The sequence below is a fragment of the Dipodomys spectabilis genome, unplaced genomic scaffold (assembly GCF_019054845.1).
Source record: "Dipodomys spectabilis isolate Male_0828 unplaced genomic scaffold, ASM1905484v1 ptg000428l, whole genome shotgun sequence".
Taxonomy (NCBI): Eukaryota; Metazoa; Chordata; class Mammalia; order Rodentia; family Heteromyidae; genus Dipodomys; species Dipodomys spectabilis.
This window is the reverse complement of record NW_024871105.1, coordinates 2,061,862-2,068,247: the sequence shown is the minus strand read 5'-3', so window position 1 is coordinate 2,068,247 and position 6,386 is coordinate 2,061,862. Positions and strand designations below refer to the sequence as shown.

General features: G+C 39.5%; 1 pseudogene; it reads left to right on the top strand.

Annotated features, from left to right (window-relative positions):
- The first annotated feature begins 2,619 nt into the window (after positions 1-2,619).
- LOC122097715 lies at positions 2,620-3,281 on the top strand (annotated as a pseudogene).
- Positions 3,282-6,386: the final 3,105 nt, after the last annotated feature.

Here is a 6,386-nt window from a genome sequence, read left to right as displayed (position 1 = left end):
TCATAAAGATACATTGTTTGAATATACGAAAATTTCATAATCAAATCCCTTGGAAGAATGTGTGCTAATCAAAAAGTGAGAAAAAAAATTACTACAGCTTTATATGGTATTTTCTTAGCTCATATGCTAGTAGGTGTTTTATTTAATTTTGAAAGTAACAGATTTTTGGTTGTATATAAATGTCATAATTCAAATCTAGGGTTTAAATTTTTCTCCCCAATCCATCTGCACAACCATATACCCCATTCCCCAAAGAATTCCATTGTTAGATATATATTGCCAGAACCTTTCCCATGCATATACAAATATCTATGTCCATGAGTATAAAATACACACATTACCGATTATATCATATATAGTTTGCTTCTCACTTGATAGAGCATCCTGTGGTGTTCAATGTATATGTCATATTGTACTGAATTAATCAGCCTGTACATGATCAGAGGCAATCTCAATGGTTTTATATTATTTTAGACACATCTCATTCCTCCTAATGTTTTTCCACTAGTGAAGTACAAGAATATCATTGAAGCATAAAGGAAGTGGCTAGTTTCCCATGCCCTCCCTTCCCCCGCAATTCTAATTTGTGATAGAGACTGCCAAAGAAGTATGGCTAAAAATTCTTTTTAAAAATTAAGGACATTCTGCCAAGAAGCTACTCTCTTTTAAGAGAATGTGAAATTCAGTAGGAGTTAACATTTGTGAGCATTAAATATTGACATATGACTGTGTTTTCTAATATATAATTAACGTTGTGTGTGTGTGTGTGTGTGTGTGTGTGTGTGTGTGTGTGTGTGTGTGTGTGTGTGTGTGTACCGAACCTGAGGGTGAATTCAGTGCCTGAGTGCTGTCCTGGAGCCTTTGTACTTGAACCACACCTCCATTTCCTATTTGTGGTGTTTAACTTGAGATTAGTTTCTCAGGGACTTTCCTGCTTGTCCTGACTTGGATAATCACATCTCAGGCTCCTGAGTAATTAGGATTACAAGCCTTAGCCACAGATGGCTAGCCATTATAATCCTCTGGTTCTCAGAATGACACTTCTCTTTTTTTGCTCCAAAAACTGGCAGTGGCTACTTCATTGGCCTGGATAGGAGCATCTTCAGGGATTGTGGTCGGGGCTTTAGAATAGAATGCAAGTAATACCTTCCCCAGCAGCTAATCTCCATCCTCATTACTGTCTAAATAAAACTTATAAATTGAGAAATTTGCTTAGAAAATTGAATTTCTATTAAACATATTGCCTTATTATTGCACAAAATAATGTACTCCATTATATTTTCATATATTTTGATAATATTCACTTTCATCATCCACTTTTGCCTGTCTCCTCCCATTGTTCCCCCGTTTTTACGTTTTTCCCTGTCTCCTTCCCTCTCTCTTGCCCTCTCTCTCTTTTTTCTCCCTCTCTCTTTTTCTCTCTCATTCTCTGCCTGCCTCTCTGCTAGTATTTGCTTTTCACTTTTTGCCTGCATTCCACCTTTTAAGCAAAGCCTCAAGTTCTGGCTTTATGCAGGTGAATTGGAATTAAGATTTTTAGCCAGGCACCGGTGGCCCTCACCTGTAATACTAGCTACACAATATGCTGAGATCTGAGGTTCTGGCTTCAAAGCCAGCCCAGGCAGGCAAGTCCATGAGACTCTTATTTCTAATTAATCACAAGAAAACCAGAAATGGCTTTGTGGCTCAAGTGGTAGAGTGCTTGCCTTGAGCTGAAGAGCTGATTTGTAGTGCCCAAGTCCAGGGTTCAAGACCCATGACTGACCAAAAAATAAGTAAATAAAATATTTTCATAGATTTTTCTGTCAAAACATGATCATAAATTAAATTTATTCACAAAGATACTATAGGAATTTAATTTTGTTGGGTAATTAACAACTATTTAAATTATTTTTGACAAATTATAATGAATCATGCTTTATGAATCTCATCTTATTCTGAAGTATTATAAAAACAGTAGAGTTCTTCTACAGGATTCCAACCTAAAGGGAAGCCCTGTTCCATATCAGAAGTATATATCAACCATTTCTTTCTCCTGTACTCACCTTACCTTACATCTATTCATTTATTATTTTTATTTGTCAATTATCTTTAAGCAGTTGTACAAAAGAAGTGCCATGTAACAAAGCAGTTTATGAAGACAGTGCATATTGATCCATGCCATCCTTACAACATTCAACCCCCCCTGACACATCCCTTCCTTTACTTTTCTTAGTTTTGTGGTATATGCAATGAATTCCTTTTTAGAAAAGTAATTTAGTTTATAATTATTATAAAGAGGTTGTGTAGAGGGATTTCAATTTCATGAGGCAGATAAATACATTTCCTTTCATACAGCATCTTCTGTTCCCTCACTCTCATCCAATGAGCTCATTTACATTCTGTCCCTTCCTCCCTTCATTTGTCTACCCTTTCCATACCCTCCTCTTTAATGCACCCAATTCTTGGTATTGATATTTTCAGGCTTTGACCTAGTCTTTCTAAAGGTTATAGTATTTGGGCCACATTGGCAGCAGCGATGGTGGAGCAGGAAGGCTCCCAGAATGAAGACAACAATCACATGCAAGGTAAACTGCGTGAAGGGCACGCCAGAAGTACTGGACCCTCTTCTTCAGGTACATGACCCAAAGTAAGCCCTCTGGGGCTCAGGAGTTCATGTGCTCGGGAGCACACTCCTGTTCTTCCCTCATGGCCAGCAAAAGAGCACAGCAGCACTGTCCATGTTGGTGTTGGAGTCCCCAAAGAAGGCAGAAGTGGATATAGTGTCTGGCTAGGATGTTCAGTTTGATGGTCCCCACTGATCCAGAGCCTTGAAGTGTTTCAGTTGGGGTTCCTGGAAACAGGGCCACCCATGGTTCCATTTGCTTTGGGCATTGACTCTGTGGAAAGCGAGAACTACTGGGAACCTTGATACTACTTTCTACACTCCACAGACAGTGTTGGCTCTGCCAACATACTGGTGGAGGACTCCATGGCCCAAAGCTTCCTAGGCAAGTGGACATGCTCGTACCCCAGGCAGTGCTGCAGTTTCTCTATTGGAAAAACAAAAGCAGGTCTGTGGTCTTCATCATGTATGCATAGAAGTACCATCCAACAAACACGGGCCACCCTCTGTCCAATCCCTGCTCCACTTCATCTGGTTTCTGCTGCGAGCCATGGATGGCGCCAAGATGACTGTATTCATGGTGCTGTATTAGTAGTGCCAGCCCTCCCTGTTCAGGCACCTGATGCATGACAAGTATCTCAACAGGACAGAACAGGACAGGACAGTTCTCCCTTAGGGTGCACCCAAGCTTTCGTCTTCCTATGGTGGTGCTAGGCCACCTCCTGGCCTCCATTATTTACTCTATCACCTAAAATGTTCTTTCTTATTTATGCTCTATGCATTAAAAATTTCTTCAAAGACAAGATAAACTGTTCATGGCTTTCATACTCACTGCTCTAAATCCTGAGATGCTTACATTATGACATTCTGCTTTGAGTAAAGACCCTCCAAATGGATTTTATAGAACCTTTCAAATGTTATACAAAAAATAAGGACTAAGTAAATGATGAATAAAGTACTTAATGGTTAGAAGACTCAATGTCCTGAAAAGATTCGCCTTAATTGCTCAGTACATGGAATACAATTCCAGACAAAATTCAGCTCGGTATTTTTTTAAAGAAACTTTTAAGGGCTGGCAAGGTGGCTCAGTGGTAGAGTTCTTGCCTTGCATACGTGAGGCCTTGGGTTCGATTTCTCAGCACCACATAAGCAGGGGAAAAAATCCGGAAGTGGCGCTGTGGCTCAAGTGGGCGCTAGCCTTGAGCCTAAGAGCTGAGGGACAGCGCCCAGGCCCAGAGTTCAGGCCTACGACTGGACCAAAAAAAAAAAAAAAAAGAAACTTTTAAGAGGGAAGCGACTATTTCTTATGTTCCTAAAGAAGTATTTTTGTAGAATCAAAATGATCTCTTCAAAGTTTTAGGAAAAGTCAATAATAAATTCATCAATGCCTAGAGTTTTCTTGATTGGAATGCATTTAAAAGTACATTAACAAAATATGTGCAGATTCTGTTTGTTTTTCTCTTTCTTCCGTAAGTAGGTTTGATACATTTCATTTTAACTAGTACTCTACCCACTAAGCTATGCCTTTAATGCATAATTTCGGGTTACTTAATATGCCAGAAAAGATAATAGTGATAATAATGCTATTAAGACCTTCACCCATCTAGATACCCATATTTTGTTTGTTTTGGTTTGTATTCTATCAGTATATTTGTATGTCATAAGGTTTGTTTTTGTTTTTGTGCTGTTCCTTGAGCTTGAAATCAGTACCTTGCCCTCTCCTTGAAACTGGACATTGTTAGCACACACCGGTAATTCTAGATACTCAGAGAGCTGATATCTGAGAATCCCGGTTTCAATCCAGCCCAAGAAGGAAAGACAAAGAGTTTCTTATCTCTAAATAATCCCCCCCAAAAATTTCCAGCATTTTGAGTGTTAATTGGAGATAGGAGTCTCACAGATTTTTCTCCCCTGGTTGGCTCTGAAACAAAATCTTCATCTCTTTGCCACCTGCGTAGCTACGATTTCATGCCTGAACTTATACTCTTTTATTCTTCTATTGTCTTCTATTCTTCTTTTGCTCCCCTATGAATATTTAAGAATCACCTAATTAAGAGGTTTAAAAATCCTGCTTTTGAACACAGCAGAGAACATCAATGAAAATAAAAGCTATGTCTGCTCAAGGGTAAAGCACCGCCCTTGAGTGAAAATGCATAAGTGAGAAGGCAAGGTCCTGACTTTAAACCCCAATATCAGCACTCAAAAACGTTGTTTTCCTTGAGCTTTATATTAAATTGTTCAGAAAAACACCATTGTAGTAATATTTAGCGTTACTATTACAATCATCAGGTATATTTATTGATGTTATTCTTTATTTTCCTAAATTTTACTTACACATTTATATCCAGTAATGGAAAGACAAGATTACTGTTTCACAAGTATTTATGGCAGTTGAATATATGGATGAGAGGTGCATAAAAGTAGTTTGGATTGAAAATAGATATTTGCAAGCTCTTCACATAAGGAAATGATAATTGAAGAAGCTGTGAGCATGTATGAAATAAGCTACAGAAACCAGCAAGGAAAGATAAGGCATGATTCTGGAGAGCAAACAATTTTGGAAGAATAGAAAACAAGGAAAGTATTTAGCTTTTGGTAAGAACTTTGTAACCCACCTACACAGTAGACACATTTGATCCCTTATTACTAGTAAAAGGCATTTCAGTTAACTTTATTTTACAAAGTTAAACATGATTAACATTCAATTTTAAATCTTTCAGTTAAGCAATTAGTGTAGCCATGTGCCAGTAGCTCATGCTTATAATTCTAGCTATTCAGAGGGCTGAGATTTCCAGATCCTAGCTCAAAGTCAGGTTGGACAGGAAAGTCAGTGGGATTCTTCTCTTCAATTAACCACAAGAAAATTAGAAATGGCACTATGGTTCAATGTGGCAGCAATAGCCTTGCTATTAATCTCAGAGATAGAACCCAGGCCCTGAGTTCAAGCTTTCTGAAATTATTCTTAAAATACTTGTTCTCAGTAATTCTTTAACTTTTCTAGAAGAAGGTTTTAAACTTTGGGATTTTTTATTTCATGTTGTCAGCATGGTTTTTTAAGATATGCAGAGAAAAAAATATTATTTATATTCATGTGGAGTACATGGGCAGCAAAGATGGCCCTGAGAGGGAGTTGAGGGGACAGTGGAAATCAAAACGAAGGTGAAGGTTACCCCCTCTGACTCGGGTGTCCCTGACTCTCCTAGGCCCCTCCCTATTCCTCTGATTCAGAGGGGGGAGGTATGGCACCCTCCGTGACCTGCAAGAGAGACCTGTAAGACTCGGACCCCTAACAACCTCCCATGGAGAGGCCGAGGGCTGGGGAAGTAACCTACTCGGAGGTCTGCCCTTTAATGAAGTGCCACTTGGGAGCCTGGACCCTAGGCCACAGGATTCACTTCCCCAAACACATCCAGTCAATCTGGCACCTGGAGCTAACAGGCCATTAGAATGGTATCCAGGGCAAGGTAAGGACCTTAAAGAGTTCTGCAAGGCGGTGGTGGAGGATGGCCCAAACTTTTGGGCCCTTACCCTATTATAGGACGTTGATTATCACCTGTGTGTCCCTAAGGACTGGCTAGATGTTGCCAAAGCCGTCCTCAATATTTCTCAGTTTATTAAATGGTGTGCTTTCTTTACGGAGGAATGCAGAGTGCAAGCAGAGAATAACCGACAGGCTTAACCCATGATACCTATTACTTTTGCCATGTTAACAGGTACAGGGGAAGGATACTCCACTGGCCTCCAAAAGGCCAAAATACCTGGCCTGTACCATGACCAGGTG